The sequence below is a fragment of the Helianthus annuus genome, chromosome 8 (assembly GCF_002127325.2).
Source record: "Helianthus annuus cultivar XRQ/B chromosome 8, HanXRQr2.0-SUNRISE, whole genome shotgun sequence".
NCBI lineage: Eukaryota > Viridiplantae > Streptophyta > Magnoliopsida > Asterales > Asteraceae > Helianthus > Helianthus annuus.
Window position 1 is genome coordinate 114,740,646 of NC_035440.2, and position 22,557 is coordinate 114,763,202.

General features: G+C 41.5%; 1 non-coding gene across 1 annotated transcript; it reads left to right on the forward strand.

Moving 5' to 3' along the window:
- Positions 1 to 1,321: 1,321 nt before the first annotated feature.
- On the forward strand, positions 1,322 to 1,428 carry LOC118481476. Its single transcript, XR_004865685.1, has one exon. It is a non-coding gene; the product is annotated as a small nucleolar RNA R71 (small nucleolar RNA).
- The last annotated feature ends 21,129 nt before the right edge of the window (positions 1,429 to 22,557 follow it).

Here is a 22,557-nt window from a genome sequence, read left to right on the forward strand (position 1 = left end):
GACACCTTGTGGGAACTTGACTGATCGATCAGCGAGTTGTATGCTTATTTTTGTAGGGCTCGTGGTTCCCAAGCCAAGCCTTTTGAACATCGATGAGGGCATGAGGTTAATGCTAGCCCCTAAGTCGGCCAAGGCATTGCGAACGGGTGATTCCCCTATTGAGCATGGAATCGTGAAACTTCCGGGATCGATTTTCTTTTGGGGTAGTTTATTGAGTACGAGGGCAGAGCATTCTTCGCCTAAATTAACTAATTGCAAATTTTCAATTTTCTTTTTATGTGTAAGGAAGTCCCTCATAAATTTAGAGTATTTGGGCATTTGGGTTAGGACTTCGATAAAAGGAATATTGACATGCAATTGTTTTAACAGACTTTCGAATTTTGCGAACTGCTCATTGGTCTTTTGACGAATTAACCTACCGGGGTACGGAACTCGAGGAGCCTTGGTAGGCTCTGGTGATGGGGGAGAGTTCTTTTCCTGCAGATGTGTTGGCATTGTTTCTTCCGTTGGTGGAGGTACTTCTGCAGGCCCCACGGTGCGGTTTCGTAGTGTGATGAGGTGAACTTGCGCCTTTGGGTTTGTTTCGGTATTGCTAGGTAATGCGCCTTGCGGTCTCTCGGAAAAATTTTGTGCTAGTTGATTTATTTGTTTTTCTATGTTTTGAATGCTAGCTTGTTGATTCCTAAAATTAGATTCTAATTGTAGAAATCTTTCCGAGTTTTTCTTATCAGTGTCGGAGACAAGGCGAGATATAGTATCTTCGAGCCTTTCTCGTCCACCTTGTTGTTGAGTGAAATTTTGTGACTCATTTCTTGATTGCTGAAAGTTTGTTCGTTGGGTTTGTTGGTTACTACTATTGCCGGTTTCCCTCCAACCAAGGTTTGGGTGGTTTCGCCATCCTTGGTTGTAAGTTCCCGTTGGAGGACCCGACGGCCTAGGTCTATTATCAATGTAGTTTACCATTTCTTGTTGATCGTCCGTTTCTTTCATGCAACTCCAATTTTCATGTGACCCACCACACCCTTCACAAGCCATAATCGAGACCGTTTTTGTCATTTCTAATTTTTTTATTTTTGAAGAAAGGGCCTCGATTTGGGCTTGTAAAGAGGTGCTTTCGTCGACCTTATGGGCGCCCGGGGCGATAGACTTATTTCCCCGGGGAGTGTGCCATTGAAAATTGGTTTGAGCAATTTCCTCAATCTGATTATATATTTCGTGTGGGCGTCGATTACCTAAAAGTCCCCCGGAGCTAGAATCAAGTGTCTGCCTAGTGTGTGGCAACAATCCATTGTAGAAAGTGGATACTTGTTGCCATATTGCGAGGCCGTGATGGGGACACTTGCGTAATAGCTCCTTGAACCTTTCCCATGTTTCATATAAGGATTCCCCGTCCTCTTGTGAGTATGTATTAATTTCAGCCATTAATTTAGCAATTTTAGAAGGAGGGAAATACTTATATAGAAACTTTTGGGCTAGTTCATCCCAGGTGTTTACCGATCCAGCTGGGAGGGTGTTGAGCCAAGCTTTCGCTCGGTCTTTTAGTGAGAATGGAAACATACGGAGGCGGATGGCGTTGTTTGATGCCCCATTGATCCGAAAGGTATCACATATTTCTAAGAAATTAGTTATATGTAGATGAGGATCCTCGTCCGCAAGCCCGTGGAAGGTTGCGGAGTTTTGGAGCATTTGTATCAAATGCGGTCGAAGTTCGAAGTTATTGGCTTCGACATTCGGAGCATTGATAGCGGCGCCTAGATTACCTATGGTGGGCCGTAGATAATCCATAAGGGTACGTTGGTCCGCCATTGGAGGTGGATCACCTGAAACCTTCTCTTGGTTTTTGGCTTTTAACCTTTTTCTGAGAAAGCGTTCGGGTTCTTCTAGTGGTTCCTTTATGTCTTTATTGGAACTGGAGCTCATACACTACGTGAGGATGGCGTCGGGTTCCAAGTCCTGCAATAAAAACAGAAAAGAATGTTGGTCAGAAGGTTCACCACGGCCCCGTGTTGAGCGAACACGGCCCCGTGGTCGGATTTACAGTGATTGTTTTTCAGATCCCAGTTACTGGAAGTTGGACACGGCCCCGTGTTGCACCGGCACGGCCCCGTGGTCAGCCTTCTGTAACTTGAAAAACAAAAACTGCCAGTAACGTTGCTGAGCACGGCCCGTGTCCGACCAGGCACGGCCCCGTGCTGAGCTCTGCAGAAGCTGAAAACCTAAGAAAAAATCCTAAAAAATTAAAGAAAAATAAAAATATGATTAGGCCGTTGATTCCTAACTTTCTTAAAATCCTTGTGTCCCCGGCAGCGGCGCCAAAAACTTGATGCGTCTCAGTGTGTATATATTTTTGATATATATTTAAGCCCTTTTTACACTTTTAGCCAAGTTTTAAATTTATAAAACACGATATTCACTAACACTAAACACACATATGGGCAAGTGCACCCATCGTGGACGTAGTATAGTGTTGGTAAGATACCGAGGTCGTCCAAGGACACAAGAGCTTTTAATACCGGTTTATCCTCAACGTCTAATCAAATCAAAAAGGTTAGAAAAATGTTTTAAACTAAGAAAAATAAAAAACTAACTAAATGCTGAAAATAAAAATAAAATAAAAACAGATAGACAAGATGAATCACTTGGATCCGACACGTGTATTAGTATAACCTTTGATTATTTTCGCACTTTTGCACTTGTTTAAGAGATTATCTTAGTTATTGTAGTAGGCCCCTCTTTTGAAGGCGACGTTACCCTCAACCCAGTAGTTTGAGTCAGCAATGATACAATCCTAAAGGGTCGGATTATTGAAAGATAATGAATTAAGTTATTAATGCAAATTGTGGTAGGCCCCGCTTTTGGCGGTGACGTTACCCTCGGCTAAGTAGTCTGAGTCAGCAGGGATACAGTCCAAAATAGCCGGGTTATAGTATTAATAGTAGTTAACTTATGAGGGGGTCAAAGAGTTTGGATCCCCGCCATCCAATACCTATGGGCATTGAAGGAGATCCTACTAAATTTGACCCAGGTCCCAAGCAGGACCTCTAAACGCTGAACAAGGGCAAGACCTTTACCAAACCGTTCCCTTAACCCCCGACCAGGTAGCCAACATACCTCCATATAGACCGTGGAGATATGAATGGTGAAAATCTTTTATTTTATATAGACAGTAAAATAATGCCAAGACACCACGGACAAACGATAAGGAAAGATCACCTTCAACATAAGTAACTAGTTATTAAAGTCATTAATACAAAACCAAATAAAAAGTGCAAAAGATTAAAAATAAAAAGTATTATACTAAACACTTGTCTTCACCAAGTGATGTAAGAGACTTAGGCAAACATGGCCTTGATTGTCAAGAACTCTTACGATCAATCTTGGATCCCGAGACGACTCACACACTCTACGATGGACAATGGATGATGGTGGTGGATGATGGTGTTATGGTGGTGGTGGGTGGTGGATGAGGTGTGAGAGAGGTGGTGTGCCAAGGGATGAGAGAGAATGAAGCCAAGCTCCTCTATTTATAGGCTGAACAGAAGGCTGGACACGGCCCCGTGTCCGCTGGACACAGCCCCGTGCCCGCCTAACACTCTCTCTCCTCATTAATTGTAATTGCGAATTACAATTAATGCGCCTGCTGTACTTTCACCACGCCCCCGTGCCCGCTGGACACGGCCCCGTGGTGGGCGATGGAAGCTTCTACTGGTTTGTCTTTTCTGCTGCTTCCTGGGCACGCCCCGGTGTTCGCTGGACACGGGGCGTGTTCAGACTCTGTTTCTTCTCCTTTGCCTTGGGAGGTGCCGTTGAGGGTTCGGGCAATCCACTTTTGTTCCTTTTTCTTGTATTTATGGTAGAATTAGTTGTCTTTTTGCTTCTTTTGTGATTTTGAGCTCATTTCATCCTGAAAATACAAAAGGAAGACAAAAACACTCTTTTTCCAACATTAGTACTAAAAAAGGGTTAGTTTTATGCCTTAATTGATGTGATTTATATGTTGCATTTTACACACATCACAGGGTGATGCCAGAAATGATCCCAACGTAGTTATGGGTAAGTTTCTTCTCGACGACTTTTATGTTACTGTATTGTTTGATTCGGGTGCGGATACAAGTTATGTGTCTTTGAAGGTTAGCCAAATGTTAAAACGTGCACCAACTCCCCTAAACACCAAACATGTCGTAGAATTAGCTAATGGTAAAAGTCTAGAGGCCACACACATAGTTCAGGGTTGTAATCTTATCCTCGCTGGTCAAGCTTTCTCCATCGACCTCATTCCTATAGTTCTGGGTAGTTTTGACATCGTCATCGGCATGGATTGGTTATCCAAGCAGCAAGCAGAGATCCTATGTAAGGAGAAGATCATTCGTATTCCTCGTTCTGGTAAGGAACCTCTCGAAGTTCAAGGCGACAGTAGTGGTGCAGTGGTTGGCATCATCTCCTTCCTGAAGGCTCAGAAATGTTTACGAAAGGGTCACACCGCCATTTTGGCATTAGTTACTGATGCCTCGACGAAAGAGAAAAGAATAGAGGATATTCCAGTTGTACGTGAATTTCCTCAAGTGTTTCCTGAAGATTTACCTGGTCTACCGCCTCATCGCCAGGTCGAGTTTCAAGTCGAGCTAGCTCCAGGAGCAGCACCTATAGCTCGCGCACCGTATCGATTAGCTCCAACCGAACTGGAAGAACTGTCTAAGCAACTACAAGAGCTCTTGGATAAGGGCTTCATTCGTCCAAGCTCTTCGCCTTGGGGAGCTCCAGTATTATTCGTGAAAAAGAAGGATGGCACTTTCAGGATGTGCATTGATTACCGCGAACTGAACAAGGTCACAGTGAAGAACCGCTATCCTCTTCCTCGTATCGACGACTTATTCGACCAGTTGCAAGGGTCGAGCTACTACTCCAAGATTGATCTGAGGTCAGGGTATCATCAGCTGAGAGTCCGCGAGGAGGACGTCTCCAAGACAGCATTCAGAACTCGCTACGGTCACTACGAGTTTCTAGTCATGCCATTCGGGCTAACGAACGCGCCTGCAGTTTTCATGGATCTTATGAACAGGGTGTGCAAACCTTATCTAGACAAGTTCGTCATAGTATTCATCGACGACATTCTGATCTACTCCAAGAGTCAGGAGGAACACGAGCAGCACTTACGTCTTATCTTGGAACTTCTTCGAAAGGAACAACTGTACGCCAAGTTTTCAAAATGCGACTTCTGGCTTCGTGAAGTCCATTTCTTAGGCCATGTGGTAAACAAGGATGGGATTCATGTTGATCCATCCAAGGTAGATTCGATCAGGAACTGGCCTGCACCGCGTACACCAACGGAAATATGCCAATTCTTGGGTTTGGCGGGGTACTACAGACGATTCATCAAAGACTTCTCAAAGATCGCACAGCCGCTTACAATGCTGACACAGAAAGGTGTTACCTATCGTTGGGGTAATACACAAGAAATGGCCTTTCAGTATCTGAAGGATAGACTATGCAGCGCACCTATTCTCTCATTGCCAGAGGGCACGGATGATTTTGTGGTCTTTTGTGACGCATCGATACAGGGGCTTGGTTGTGTATTGATGCAGCGGGATAAAGTTATTGCCTACGCTTCGCGGCAATTCAAAGTTCATGAACGGAACTACACGACGCACGATTTAGAGCTGGGAGCTGTTGTTTTCGCGCTTAAGATATGGCGACACTACCTGTACGGTACCAAGTGCACTATTTACACCGATCATAGGAGTCTCGAGCATATCTTTAAGCAGAAGGAATTGAACATGCGTCAACGACGATGGGTCGAGCTGCTTAATGATTACGAATGCGCCATCAAGTACCATCCAGGCAAAGCCAATGTTGTGGCTGACGCTCTCAGTCGAAAAGACACTTTACCTAGGCGTGTACGAGCTTTGCAGCTCACTATTCAGTCTGATCTTCCTGCACAAATACGAGATCAGGTGGAAGCATTGAAACCAGAAAACGTCAGGGCTGAAGCCTTACGCGGCTCAAGGCAACGATTAGAACAGAAGGAAGACCGCGCCTACTATGTAACAGGACATATTTGGGTCCCACTATATGGCGGTTTACGAGAACTTTTGATGGATGAAGCTCATAAGTCTCGCTACTCGGTACATCCAGGTTCGGATAAAATGTATCATGACATCAGAACTACATATTGGTGGCCTAGCATGAAGGCCCACATAGCAACTTACGTCGGCAAGTGTTTGACCTGTGCGAGGGTCAAGACAGAGTACCAGAAACCCTCAGACTTACTTCAGCAACCCAAGATACCACAGTGGAAATGGGAAGAAATTTCCATGGATTTTGTTACTGGCCTGCCTAGATCCCAGCGTGGGAATGATACTATTTAGGTGATCGTAGATCGACTCACAAAGTCTGCTCATTTCTTGGCTATCAAAGAAACGGATAAGTTCTCTACGTTAGCAGACATCTACTTGAAAGAAGTTGTTTCGAGGCACAGAGTGCCAACCTCTATTATTTCGGATCGGGATGCACGATTCACTTCAGAACTATGGCAAGCAATGCACAAATCTTTTGGCTCTCGATTAGACATGAGCACAGCTTACCACCCTCAGACGGATGGGCAGTCTGAGCGCACTATCCAGACTTTAGAAGACATGCTTCGGGCGTGTGTTATCGATTTCGGCAACAGCTGGGAAAACATCTTCCTTTGGTGGAATTTTCATACAACAACAGTTACCACACCAGCATACAAGCCGCTCCATTCGAGGCATTGTACGGACGTAAATGCCGGTCACCTCTCTGTTGGGCAGAGGTGGGGGATAGTCAGATCACAGGTCCAGAAATGGTATTTGATGCTACTGAATGAATTGCACAGATACGACAACGCATGGCGGCAGCTCGTGACGTCAGAAAAGCTACGCTGATAAACGCAGAAAACCGCTCGAGTTCCAAGTTGGGGATCGAGTGCTACTCAAAGTCTCACCCTGGAAGGGTGTGGTTCGTTTTGGTAAACGAGGCAAGCTCAATCCACGGTACGTTGGACCATTCAAAATCACTGAAAGAATAGGCAAAGTAGCCTACAGACTAAACCTACCAGCTGAACTCGGTGCAGTTCACAATGTTTTTCACGTGTCGAATCTGAAGAAGTGTCTGTCAGATGAGACCCTCATAGTTCCTTTTAAGGAACTCACTATCGACGAGCGGTTGCAGTTCGTCGAGGAACCAGTTGAAATCACGGACCGGGATGTCAAGGTCCTCAAGAACACTAGAATACCTCTTGTACGAGTTCGTTGGAACTCCCGTCATGGCCCAGAGTACACCTGGGAACGAGAAGATCAAATGGAACTCAAGTATCCCCAGTTATTCGAAAACAGTGCAACCACTACTGAGGCGGAAGCTACTACTACAGAATTTCGGGACGAAATTCCAAATCAACGGGGGGATAATGTGACACCCCAGGAAAACCAGTAAACGATACAACTTACCTAGCTTCCTCAGTAACCGCATGCTAAATTTCGGGACGAAATTTCTTTCAAGTTGGGGATAATGTGACAACTCGAGTTTCCAAGATTCCATTTTCGCATTTATTGCACGCTCACTGTTTGTTTAGTTGTTTACTTGCACAATTTGGTTTGCTTTGTAACTATACGTTTTGGAATTGATAAGGTTTATGAATGATTTGTCAAATACTAGAATGTGGTGATGAAACTATAAATTGCATATCTTGTGCATGTGAAATGTGATAAATAATTCTTAAGGGTGCTTAGTGCTAATAGTGAAATTCTAATCATTCTTAACCCTAATCCCTTTCACTAATCATCACCCAAGAAACAAAACACGTAATTTCACATTCTCTGATCCTCTCTGGCAATCATCATCTTCACCATTGGCACAAGCTCTTCATCACTCTTGATTTCCTCTCTTTGTCTAGAATCAATCCAATGTAATTGTTTAATCATTGTTTGTGTTAATCGTTGATTGATTGATTCATGTTAAAACCCTAGTTCTTTCATATGATATTCTGTGCTTATTGATTATTTTGATTATTGAGAGATGAATATGATTGTTGTGTAATCATTTGCCTGATGATTAGGATGCATGATATGTTAGAACTACTGATGATCAATTTGACTTCTGCATATATGAAATTAGGGTTTTGGTCGAAGTCTGTGTGAATGTAACTGTTACGTGGATAAACTGAGTCTTGATTTTGATTACTGCATATTTTCTAGTCCGTAGATTTGTGTCAGGGCTTTGGGCTTTGAGAAGTCACAAAGTCCGAGCTTTGATGGAAGAATGTGATCTGAGCTTTGTAATTGATAATGATCAGAGTTTTATGAAATGTTGACTTGGTCCCAATTTTTGGCTAGAATCATAAGGAGTCCGAGTTTCCTTAGTGTGTAATGTGTGTCCGAGTTTTTAAAGGGACAAGGGGTCCGAACTTCCTAAGGTGCTAAGGGTCCGAGTTTTATGGCATCAAGCCCCACCCCCCCCTTTGTCCGAACTTTTAAGTTGGGAACCCCCCCCCCCCCTTTGTCCGAGTTTTAATGCCCAAGCCTTGTCCGACCTTTTTGTTTACATGGGGTCCGAATTTAATGGGTTGTGATACAAGGGGTCCGTATTTTTATAAGGGAACCCCCTTGGTCCGAGTTTCATGTATAGGGGACTTAGTCCGACTTTTCTAGTGGCACATAGGGTCCTAACTTGTATGATGTTGTTATGTATAGTCAGAACTTTCATGCATTGATGCCTTGTATGGGATGGTGGTCTGAATTTCATATGTTATATATAATCAGAACGTTAGAGTAATGTATGAACCGAGCTTACTTGTACACACCAGTGTTAGAGCCTAGTGAATGCCTCGATATGCTTCTGTACATTACAACCTGCTACTTGCAACTGTATGCTACTGTATCTGACTGTATGACACGGTGTGTATGAACAATCTATGTCTCACTATACTATACACAATTGTCACACGAAATCATCGTTGTTTGAACAATTAAGACTTGTAAACCCTAATTGAATGTAAACACTTATCTTGAACTTATGTGCAATGTACCCTAGGTCGTGTGTAACGGACTTAAACATTAATTAACTCTAGAAGCAATAACATACCGAGCAAACCAAGGTGAGTTCACACTCTTACTAAGGCATGGGATTCCCAGGGCTTGGGAATGGGATTGAAGGAATGAGATTGAATAGATTTGTACTTACACTGTTACTAGACTACCTACCATCGTCCTCGGTTGTGCAGGACACATACGTAAAGCCTACGTATACTTGTACTTATCACTGTCCTCAGGTTGCGAAGGACACTCACGTAAAACCTACGTGAACTTATACTCACTCCTGCCTCGGTTGTGTCAAGCACTTACGTAAAACCTACGTAAACCCCCGCGTACCCCTGTCCTCGGTTGTGAAGGATACTTACGTAAAACCTACGTAAAGCTTGTACGTATTACTGTTCTCGGGTTATGAAGAACACATATGGTTACAAATAGTCTAGTGGATATACAACATGGGAAGCCCCCACCAGTAGAACATACTATCGGCCCAGTAGAGCCACATGTTACAAACGAACTTACTAATACGCAATTACTTTCTGTGAACTCGCTCAACTAGCTGTTGATCCTCTGTTACATGCCTTGCAGGTCGTTAGGTACATGGAGCTTGCACAGGGAGGAGCTGGTCGTTGTGGGCACGGATCGTGAATGTTTCGTTAAACACTTTATGACATTTCATACTTTATTATATTGGGATTTATTTATACGCTTCCGCTAAACAGTGATAACATACTTATATTTTGAACACCTTTCATATTGGTGGTTGAATGGAATTTACTTTTATTTATTTATTACATGTTCAATATGATTGGTGGCTTGATCCTGGTCAGTCACGCTCCCAAGCGGTGATACTCCGTAGGTGGATTTTGGGGGTGTGACACCGTCTCTCTCTAAACATTATAAAAAGACTAAACTACCCTTATGTGACCAGACTTAACTACAAATTTTAACTGTGTTATTGTCAAAGGACAGACCGTGCAAGGTTTTTAAAACATAAAGGATGACTCCTGACATTTTTAAAGTAAAGGGCATCCACTGAAATTTTGTATAAATATAAAGCACGAAAAGTGTAATTTACCCTATAAGTTAATTTACCCAACATGGAATCTCATTCAAAGCTAAAGACTCAAGCTTCATACTTTATCAAATTAGACGTTGCATAAGTTGCAAATCAAATCGAGTCGTGAGTCTCAATGGAAGCAGCCTATCTATTCCTACGGGGTAGAGGTATGGCTATCTACATCTTACCCTCCTCAGACCCTACCTTAGCTTTGCTATTGATGGGATTTACTGCTTATGATGATGATGATGATGATGATGATAAGTTGCATATCAATAGAAGATGTTATGTTTAAGATCGAGATTTGAATTATGCGTATGCATACATTAGACGCGATAAGTATCATTTAGCCTTTCACAATGCAACATGCATACATTTGATACTTTACATTTTATCACTTTATCGTTTTACTTTACTTTCAAAAACTTTACGTGTGTCAGGTGTAGCACTTTGCATTTTGTACTTTCCTTAATTAGAAAGTGTAATCGTATTTCTATTTATGGAAACTTGTACCCGTATCATGTTCGTATTCCTTTTCCAGTTTTGTAATTCAAGACTTTGATCATAATAAAATTCATATTTTATACATACTTGTTACACATGAAATCAATCGTTAAATACATAATTACTTGCAAAACGACACTAGTTATACGTGCAAATACTCGAACATACATTTGTGAGAGTCGAATTATTCTTACTTGCATCTTATATACTTGAAAATATGCTAAATAGGAAAGTTATTGCATAAAATAATAAGGAAATCAAAGTTCAGGGGCCAAATGTGAAAAAATGGAACATTCAATGGAACAATGGGGCGCCGCTTCACGCGACCCCTTCCTCCATTCCCGTCGCGCAACCCCTTCCTCCATTCCCGTCGCGTGACGCCACGAGGATGAATCCACAGGGAGTTGTTTTGTGCATGCAGATTCGATTACAATCTATCTGTGATAGATCTATTGCTTATCATGGGTGACATTCAATAATAATTTTTTAATAATGACACAATGTTCCATTGATGATTGTCAGTCCTTGATGAAAATATGATATAAATATAACATAAAAATATTATCCATCACCTCTCCTGACTATTAAGATAACTAAGTTTCTTATTGTAAGAATATTTTTTCGACAAAATTACAGAAAACGTCCTTTACGTTTAGTGTAAATTGCAGGTCTCATCCTTTATCTTTAAAAGTTGCACGGGCTGTCCTTTACGTTTGCTTTTTATTATAGGTTTCATCCTTTAGCATTAACACCGTTTATTTATGTGGTTAAGTGATACCATGTGAGTTACGTGTGAGGGTAAAAAGGACCATTTGCACTCCATATTATCCTCCTCTTTTATTAAACCTTTCCCTAAGCTACTACACCCCCTATCTTCGTTCCAAGAACCCTAAAACAAGCATAACCAAGGTCAACAACCATGACAACGGTTTATTGCTCATGTGGGAACGAAGCTATTATAAAGACTTCCAGGACTGCTTGAAATCCAGGACATCTATTTTACTCATGTCCACTGAATGTATGTTTTTTTTTCTTCAAATCGTTAAATGTAATTTAAAGTTTTTCCCAAAATTGAGTTACTTTCTGATTGACAAATGTAGGGCGCACGGTGTAGGAGTTTCATTAGATGGGCCGACCCCAATATCTGCCGCCCATTAGTGCCTGTCATTCCTTGTTTATTAAGGTCAAGGAACGAGCTTGAATCTGCCATTACCAATTACAAGCTGCAAATACTTAGCTACATGCTTCTAATTCCCATTTACAGGCTTCTAATGACCTGTTATAGGCGTCGAATGATTATATTCAAGCTAATTGAAAGCTAGTGAAGCGAAAACAAGAAAATGGAGAAGCTTTCTTGTTGTGACTTAGATAATAGTAATCATTGTTGTTTCAGCTTTGACATCTAGCAAGTAATGCTATATATTGGTGTAATGGTCCTTTTTTTGTAATGGCATATGTTAATGTATTTGACTTCTTAGCCTGTAATGGCATATCATAATGTAATTGACTCTTAATCATGATGACATTGTAGATATATAACGCCAACCCTCATACAAAACAAAAACACACCATAATGGTTCCCATACAAAATAAACACACCATAATGGTTCCAAAACAAAACAGAACATACTTAAAACACACCATAATGGTTCCAAAAACCAATAGACAACTAAACACTATCATTTGACTCATTTTCGTTATCCTCATCTCCTTCCCTATTGTGACCATCAGATTCCTTATTACCAAATACTTCATTACCATGATGATTTCGAACCTCATTATGTTTATTTGTGGGAACATCATTCTGACTTATGAAAGGATCAAAATCATTCATATTAGCATTGTCAAATTCAACATTACCTCTAACACTAGGCAAATTAGTCATATGTGCTTCTAGGTCACTAATTTCTTCAAGTACAACACTAGATTGTGTTGGGACTTCTGGATAAATGTTGGTGTTTCCAAGCTCAAGATATACATCAATAACCCTATTACCCCTTTGCATGGATGCTATAAGTTTTAACACATCGACATCATCTACTATTGGATGAATGTCATTATCTAAGTCACCACCTAGCTCTGTATAATGGTAATGACTTGGAACGTCAAGAGTATAACCCAATTTCCTCCTAATCGACTCCAACTCGTACAAGCCAAACTTATTAGTATCTAATAAATCTACCAAGCTTAACACACTATTTTCAAACCTACAACCTGGAAAAGAAGTGAAATACCCACCATGATGCATATTAATCGAGAATAACGTAGGATACAAACCTATATTCGCAAAATCAAAGAAAAAAATAAACAAACTTCTTAAAAGAAAACCCGAAAGAATAAAATTAAACAGAGAACCATTTTGGTCGATTGCTCGTACCAAAGAAATCATTTACGTCATAGTCGTCTTCTTCAGTTCGGATGTGAAATCGTTCCATTTTGATCGATTGCTCATAACCAATTTTGCGGGGTGAGAAGATCAACTAACGAACAGATGGTGGGAAGGGTTTAGGGAAATGTTTAATTAAAGAGGAGGAGAATATGGAGTGCAAATTGTCCTTTTTAACCTCACATGTAACTCACGTGGTATGACTTAACCACATAAATAAACGGTTTTAATGCTAAAGGATGAAACATGTAATAAAAAACAAATGTAAAGGACAGCCCGTGCAACTTTTAAAGATAAAGGATGAGACCTGCAATTTACACTAAACATAAAGGATGTTTTATGTAGTTTTGTCTATTTTTTGTGTATTAATATTTACTTTGATTGTAAGTGAAAGTATTAGATTTACACTATTCTTTTTATAATTTGCAACGTGTTATACATCTTAAAAATATCATGATGATCACATCAATAAAGAAGGCTACGTAACCTTCATTATGTCTAATGATTGTACCATCATAAGGGTTTATCGTATATGTTAATATATCAAATTTGGATTGATGAGCAATGTAAATAGTTATATTGTTATTGAATATATAGTCATTGAATTACCAATCCTACCCGAAATGGTCGGAAGTGTCTTAGGAAGAAAATTAGTATGTGAATACCAAACGACACACTTAACAGAAAAGAACCTTCCGGCCAGTTTTCTTGATTTGGTATAACGCTGATGGAGCTTATTAGTTGCATCAGATAAACATTTCTTGCAGTCCCCATCCGTTATACCAGGAACTTAATGCATGGACCCATATAAAGTGTGGGAACTTGGTCCATAACTTATAGACCCAGACCCGTAACGCTCTAAGCTATTCGCTTCGACCTTCGCCCTTAGTGTCTTTGCCAAATTATTCAACGCCTTCTCCAACTCACCAGCGGTGATTATTTGGTGTGGTACTTGTCGAATCCCCTAACTCCGGTTAGAGGTTAATGAGACTCGTCGATGCTCCGATGGGCCTTCCTTTTAGCCTGCAAAACAAAACACCATTAGCCTCGTCACGGAGGGCCCCAGAGGGGGGATCCGTGACCAAGCTCCGACGTGAGAATAAGAAAACTTGTCGGAGATATAAGGTTATTCCGATGAGCTGGAGTCGCCGGAGTATTTTGGTATGAATCCTAGATTCAGTATATTTAATGTGATTCTAAGAATGTTCGAAGTTATGGTGCTTGTGAGAGTAAATGCTTAAGGCATTGAATGCATACCTTGCATGATCATTAGAGTGCCTTATATATAGAAAGATCAGTGTATCAAGCTACTAAGATCCTTTAATCGACCCAACGCTTTTCCATGTGCCAACTCATAACTCTGAGCACAAGAATTACGTGTCACCATCTTGCCGGAAAACTGGCTCTCGCCATTAATGAGGTAAGTGCTTACCTTGTACTTTACCGGCCGCCTCATTCTCTCTCCTCTTGCAGGCATTAAATAGCACTGCAGGGAGGATGATATGAAAGGCTTTTGCTCTTTTCCTGCTTCTTTCATATACAACTTATTAGGACCAATACTTGGGCCTGTTAAGGAACCCCAATAAGACTAGGCCAGACAGGGAGCCCAGTCAGGGGCCACTTTCGACAAGTCATCCTTATTCCAGGGTCATGAGTTTTCAGGCATGTGGGCCTGGATTTATTGGCAAGCGGCGCTTCAACTGTTTAGTGGGTCCAAGTGTAGCAGTTGCATCACCCCGATGATGCCCTATTCTGTGGCATCTACTTGATACAACGGTCAGGGATTGGTGAGCATCTCCACGTGCGTCAAATCGGTGGTTAATTTTTGAAATTGTGATAGGACAGTTACCGCTTTATTGATGATACCATTAAAACCCTGAAATCGCCCATTATCTCACCATTCTTCTTCCACTTTTAGCCATTCTTCCTCCTAATTCTCTTCTCTAAACTCATAATCTTGTCGACCATGAGCCGAAAAGGCAGAGCTTCCATTCGTTCTATCATCACCTAGGAAGAGTTGGAATCTTTTGTCACCTCTTACCGTATTCAACCAGAACTTTCTCCGAGTCTCCCTGGCCCCAATGATCCAACGACCTGCTCGCCAGAGAGGATTGTGATTTACACTCTTTCTTTCTCCTTCTGTGGCGTTCGCTACCCGTTGTCATCTTTTAAGATAAGTCTTTTAAAGCACTATGGGATCCAGTTCTCACTAATTACACCCTCTGGATTTCTTGAGAATCGTCCATTTTGAGCTGTCCTATGCTTCCTTCGCTGGTGAGCCGTCGGTACCATTCTTCTGGCGGTTCTATCGGCTATAATCTGATGGTGACTGGTTCATCTTCGAAAAAAGGAAGGACAACATTTCTCTCCTTTGCTATTCCTTTATGCCAACCTCCACATACCTCAAAGAGTTGAAGAACAGGTTTATCTTTGTCTCTCCTTCAGTGTTATTTGAGCCCCTTCCCATAAGAGACCCTGCTGCCATTGAAGATGGCGTTCCTCCCTTGTCGGCTACCGAGGACGTGTTGTGGAGGCGAATGTACGAGCATTCTACTCGTGCTTTTAATTTTCCTGAGGGTATTTTGGCAATGGGGACTCTGAGCCCTTTCTATCCGACTCGTCCCAGAGCTTTTTATGACGGCAGAGGTACGTTTTTTCTTTGGTGATAATTTTGACTTGTAACACCTCGAAATTTTGCGTCCAATAATGTATTGACACGTATCATAAGTTTACACGTGGTAATAAATACTAAATAAGGACTAAAGTTGACAAACATGGAAAGTGTGTGAATTCGAGGATTCAAAATGCCAACAAGGGATAAATATACTTTAAAGTAACCCTAAAATGATGCTCGTACCTTCAAACGAATGAATCATGGATCATACGGAACGAAATGTGGAAGAAAGTGAGAGATTACAAACTACAGGGGTTAAATGTGTCAACATGTTTAAGTTATACCTCTGAGTGACCCTTTAACAAACCCGAGACTTTGTAACAGTAAATTACGCTCACTAGAATGTACGATATAAATTTCGCAAGATTTCCGTTTTAAAATGAGAAAGTTATGATCAAATTCGTATGCGAGGGGTTAAAAGCGTCAACATTGAAAGTTATGACTTTTCGGGTAGTAATAAACTAACCGAGGACTTAACAACGCGGGTAAAAGTCATGAGGCCCTTATACGTAAATAAAAGAGGCCCAAAGTGCAAAGTTACCCCTCCGAAATGCCAAAGGCCAACTGCAATAATGAAAAAGATTTGAAAATCTTGCAAACAGGTCTCAGGCGGGCCGCGTAAAGGTTACAAAGGACCTTACGCGGGTCGCGAGGACAGTATAAGATATGGGCTCTGACAATAGGATTCAGGCGGGCCGCGTAAGAGTTGATGTATCACTTACGCGGGCCGCGTCAGCCTCCCAGATGCAGAAAAGTCGGACAGAAGCACTGTTTGGTGTTTTAACCGACATGTGAGCCATTATGAGTAGCATAGGCACCCCCTAAACGTCCCCTAGCACTCAGGGACAGATGTTGATGATCTAAAAACACTTGTAGCACTTGTTGTCAAAGATCTAAGGTGCCTAAACTACTATAAAAGGCACTTAGTTGCAACATTATTCTTCACACCTTCTTCAACACTTCTGATCATTTCTGGAGCTCAAGTGCCTTCACTACTCATCCCTGGTCGTGCATAGGACTCTTGTAAGTGTGCTCCACCCTTTATGGTTTAGTTTTTGCTTAGTTATAGCTTAAAAGTCAATCCGTCGTAATTAATGATTGACTTAACGGTTAATCACAAATGGTCCAGTGATTAATCGAAACAAAGGTAGTTATATGTTGGTAATCTTGTGGGCATTAAACCCTTAAAAGGGCACCCTCTGATTCCCACTCTAACTAGTCCAAATGTCAGGTCAAAGTTGCTTAGAAAAAGTCAATAGAATGCTAACTTTCGATTTTATGCATAATCAATAATGTAGATGGCGTGTAACCTGTTTTGACACTCATATAACATGATAATAAGTATTATAACTAGTCTAAGCTTGTTTGATCCGACCATTTACTGTTTTGACCCGGTTCGGAACCGAAAGTCGCAAAACTTTGACTTTTGCTTTGACTTCAGTTCTGACCCGTTATGGTATGTTTTAGATATACCTTAGGACTCTCTTAGGACCAGGTTACATGATGGTATAACCCTCTGTGATCGGTTCGTTGTTTGTCTGAGTCGTTTACACATTTCCGTTATATGCTTAAATATTGACCATAACGCCCTTTTTACTTTAAAACGAGAATTTTAGACATGTGAAAGAACAATAACCTTAGTTACTGATTTTTAAGCATGTCCCTAAAATTTCATGTCAATCCGAGGTCTAGAATAGGAGTTATGCTGATTAGCGCAATTAAGGAAAACTTTAGTAATTAAATGGCGCAATTAGCATAAAACCTATCTAAACCCAAATTTCGACACCAAACCTTTTACACACTGATGTAAAATAATATTTTGGGATTTTTAAAGATTTTTAATTATTTTTAACCTGCTCATAACCTACGGTTATGGCATTGATTCGGTAAATACCGAATATACCCTTTTCGGACATAACTTGAGTTCTACATGGTATTTTGACCCGAATCCAGTTGCTACTGATTTTAAATAATAAATAAAGTATTTTGAACTTTATAACCTGTTCGTCAAACTCAGAATTCCTGTAGAACTCGGAAATCTCGTTTATAACCCTTAAAATGACCAAAATACCCCTACGGGGCGTATATTGGGATTAAACTCGTTATGGGCACAATGGAAGGTATCCTACTGATATCACAACCTCTTTAAAGCATATTAACTTAGGAAACCTATGTAGGACTCTTACGGTTACCCGTTACGCCTTTTACGCATATGGTTCGGTTTATGTAACTAGTTTACATAAACTGGCCGAAACGGGTCAAACCTTATCGTTTTTACTTCAAAATCCAGAATGTGTTTATATTACCCATATAAAACAAGTCTTCAAACTTGTTGGGTCTAAACCACATTCCACTCCCATTTTCCGCCTTTCACGCGATTAAACCGTATTTATCCTTTGAAACTGACCGGTCTAAGCTAAGGCTAATTAAAGACCCGTTAGGATTCTAATAGGTTGTTATAAACCTTCGTTCCAGAATAGGAGACCAGTAAAAGATACTTGCATTTGTTTATTGAGGTTATTACTTGCTCAGGTAAATACTTTTAACTTATTTTCCGTTATACGGGCTTGGGTTACGGTATATAAAATACCGCTTGGTCGGGCAATTGACCTTAACTCATTAGTAATTGGGTATTATCAATGTAACCCGTTTAAAAATTTGTTTTGTTGGCTTTACGCCTTTGGGAGCTTAATGACCATGTCCCGGATATCCTTGGCATCATTTTACGAAATGGCCACGACCTTGACACGCGGGTGTAGGCGTACACCCGACAATGTGTCCATAATTATAAAGGTATAACCGTTGGTTTTCCTGCCACGGCTTTATGCTATGTGGCGTGTCTATTAACCTTAAACCCGGCATGACCCGGGCGACTGAACGCATAGTGAACATGTAATTCTTTTACAAGATTTGATTGATTAATTATCCCAAGTTATAAAGAGTTTGTGCCTTGTGCATTCAAATCAATTTTAATAAACCTTTTACAAAAGTGTCGGTTGAATGTATTTACGAGTGTAAACTGACGTATTTCCCCCAAAAGATTAAATGCAGGTTCTACACGAAATACCTTAGCATCGTTAGAGTCTCGCAAGCTTGGGATGCCACTATCTGTTGAACATTATTTTCTTATTTTATTTTGATCCCCTGTGGATTATTTCGACTACTTGTGATACTTGGATATTACATTTGATGGTTGAAATATAATCTATCTTTATGCTTCCGCTGTGCATTTAAATATTGTGTGGTTTGACTATATTGTTGCCAACTACGTCACGATAATCCCCACCGGGCCCACCGGTGAAACGTGTGGAAATCGGGGTGTGACAGGTTGGTATCAGAGCCAACGTTGAGTAAATTAAACACTATCCTTATGTGTTTAATCTCAATGACACAATTGCACATACTTGAGTCTAGACAAGAACATAGGACAAATTCGAATTGTTGTTCTAGTTTGACTTTTATTGTTTGTTGTTGATTTAAAATTATGAAAGCAGGAAATATGCCACCAGCAATCAGAAGAGGAGGAAGAGGCAAAGGGCCGATCACTACACACAATGATCACGAGGCCGGACCTTCAAACATGCGAGCTCCTTCCAGCACAAGGAGTGAAGAACCTCAGAGACGAAGAAGGAACCTCTTTGAGCCCGCAAGACGGTCTACCTCACACAGTTCGACACCGTCATACCGTCACTCTTTTGGGCCGAACTCAGAAAACGAACCCGATAACCCTCAACCTTCATTTATACCTCTCCAGCGTTCTGTTTCGCACCGTTCCTATGGCGATCCCACTCCTTTCTTCCAAGGCCAGTTCAACCCGGCAGGCTATGTCCAAAAACCAGTAGGTTTTAACCCACTAGGACCAGAGGACCATTTCTCCGAAGAAAATGCGATGGATATGGACGAGGACATGGATCCCATCGAACCTGCAAGAGGTACTCCCAATCATCCAATCGAGATCTCTGACGGGTCATCCTTCCATGGAACACCCTATCAAGGTCCCGGCAGTTATCAGGCGAGGTTTAACCAGTGTGAGTGGTACTTTACACCCTCTCACCATTCTTCACCTCACCAGCAGCAGCAGTAGCAGGATCCTTTCGAGGATTCGCGTTTTGTGGCAGTTACGCCACCGCCACCAGTTCATCAAGCACCTCCAGATCCGCCAAGGCGTAGGAGATCAGGCGCGCGGATGTCCACACGAGGAGGGAAATTCCACTTTAGCACCCCTCGCCACTCGAGTGCAAGTCATTTTCCGCCGCTGCCTGAAGATCCACAAATGGGTGAACCTTCAAACCACCCTGCAGAGGTGAATTCTGCACCAGTTGCACCACCTCCGCCACCATTCGGCTATGATAAACCAATACCTACATACGCCGGTTCCACGGCGTATAACCCGTTTGAGTTGCCGACTCACACTCACTATAATTATGCTGACGCCGACCCATACTTGGTAGCGGCCAATTACAACACCCTCCATCCCGAAGGACCTTATGGAAATCCTTAGGGATTAGGATACGCAGCTCATGGATATCCAGCTCCTGCTAGACCTCCGGTTCAGCAACCGTCTCAGCAGCCACGTTTTTCCCCACCGGAGCAGGAAGAAATCCTCCACCGTTTAAATAGGGTAGAACGAGACTTTGAGCAAGAACGTAAGAACAATCGTGGATTCCTCAAGGGCTTAGCAAACTTGCTAAAGGGGAAGAAGAAACGAGATCATTAGTCTCTATATGTACTATTGTATTTGCTATTACAATCAAGTCCCTGCGTGGACAATTATTGTGTATTTAGTCTCTGCGTGGACAATTATTGTATGTTTAGTCCCTGCGTGGACCATTGCCTTTTAGTCCCTGCGTGGACTTATCTTTTGTCCCTGTGCGGACATCTATCCTTGTATTTGGTCCCTGCGTGGACTTGTTTCCTGTAAACCTCTGCGTAGGTATTTTGTCTATCTAAAAAGTCCCGTTTAGGGCAGTGTGTAATCTTTTATATGTATTGGAATGTTAAGTTTATAAATTTCATCTCTGTCATTATATGCATAATTATATGAAATAAATAAATCAAAAATCATTCCTTTTAAATTAATCTGCCTAAATAAAGAATCTTAATGGTGAAACCTAGCCTGGTGTCATTATAAGACCCGGCCAAGATGGTAAGACCTGATTAAAAGATTCAGATTCCTGTTAGCCTCTGTAAACATGTTAACATTCTTGGCAGACGTGATTCGTTAAAATCACACGCGTCATTCTTATATAAGAATCCTTCAAAGGATTCCAAAACCTAAATTAGTGATTTATAAATCATGGGTTTAAATCATCAATTAAGATGATCACTTATCAAACATCCATTAGTGATGTAGTGCCTACGGGCCATACATATTGTCATATAAGACAAAAGACAATTGTGGTCTATGACTCCCTGTCAGAAAAGGTAAAAGAACTATGTTCAAACCTTCATGCCTTGATTCTCTGAAATCCTGGCTTATATTATAAAACGTCCTTGTGACTAGGCTTTTGTGCCACTAACAATATTGTTTGTAAATAGGATAAGTTATATTCAATCCTAAATAAAAGTGAGTAACAAATTAACCAAATATGGTCAATGTTTACCATGGTTAATGAATTGCCATAGAAGACAATTCCATAATAAACTCCTAAATAAAATTTTGTCATTATCTTCTGTAGCAGATTCAAGCTTACAATGAGTGGCTCAGGCGGAGTTAATAGTCATCCAAAGGAGAATGACAATGATAACGCCCAAATTAATATAACGGGCGCTGAATTAAAACCTTTAGTAGACGACGCTGTTAAGACGGCCTTAGAACGGCAGTACGAAGAATATAGCGAGTCTCGAAGCAGGACCCTATCTGTACCACACTCTAAGTCAAGAACCCATCCTGAATCTCATAGCAAACCACCCTCAACCCAGTCTAAACCTAAGAAGGATGACGATCGACACTCATCAAATGAGAATAGTGCCCGTCCCTAGAAGATAGTGTTCAATGATGCACCTCGCGCCAAGGGTTGCACGTATAAGTATTTTGTTTCCTGCAAGCCACGAGTTTTACTGGGGAAAAAGGCGCTATGGATTGCATGACCTGGCTGGACGAAATGGACACTGTGGTGGACATTAGTGGTTGTGCGGAGAAAGATGTGGTGAAGTTTGTATCCCAGTCATTTAAGGGTGAAGCCCTAGCGTGGTGGAGATCATTGGTTCAAGCCTCAGGGAAGGTTGCTTTATACAGCATGTCATGGGAGCAATTTATTGCTCTCATCAAAGAAAACTACTGCCCTCAGTATGAGGTTGAGAAGATAGAGTCTGATTTCCTATCACTGGTCATGAAGAACCTGGACTGCCAGGCTTATCTCACAAGTTTCAACACCCTGTCAAGATTGGTTTCGTACCTTGTGACCCCGGAACCTAAACGGATCGCACGTTTCATTGGGGTCTGGCCCCGGAAATCAAAGCTAGTGTGAAGGCTTCTAGGCCCGCTACATTTAGATCCGTGGTAGATATATCCCTGTCTCTCACTCTAGATGCAGTGAGACAGAGATCTCTGAGAAATGCTGACACCAAGAAGAGGAAACGTGAAGATGATGATTCACGTAGGTCAAGCAAGAAGCATCGGGGGAATCGTGACCACAATAAGGGATCAGAGACCAAGAAGAATGACCGACAGTCGGGCGATAGGCCCAAGTGCAATGTTTGCAAGAAGCACCATTTCGGAAGGTGCAGGTATGAACAGAAATCCCAACCGAAGGATTGTGGGATTTACAAGTCCTCTGAGCATAGGACTCTTGAATGTAAGAAACTGAAGGATGCAACTTGTTATAGTTGCAATGAAAAAGGGCACATCAAGACTAACTGCCCAAAGATAGTGAAGAAGGCTGAAGAA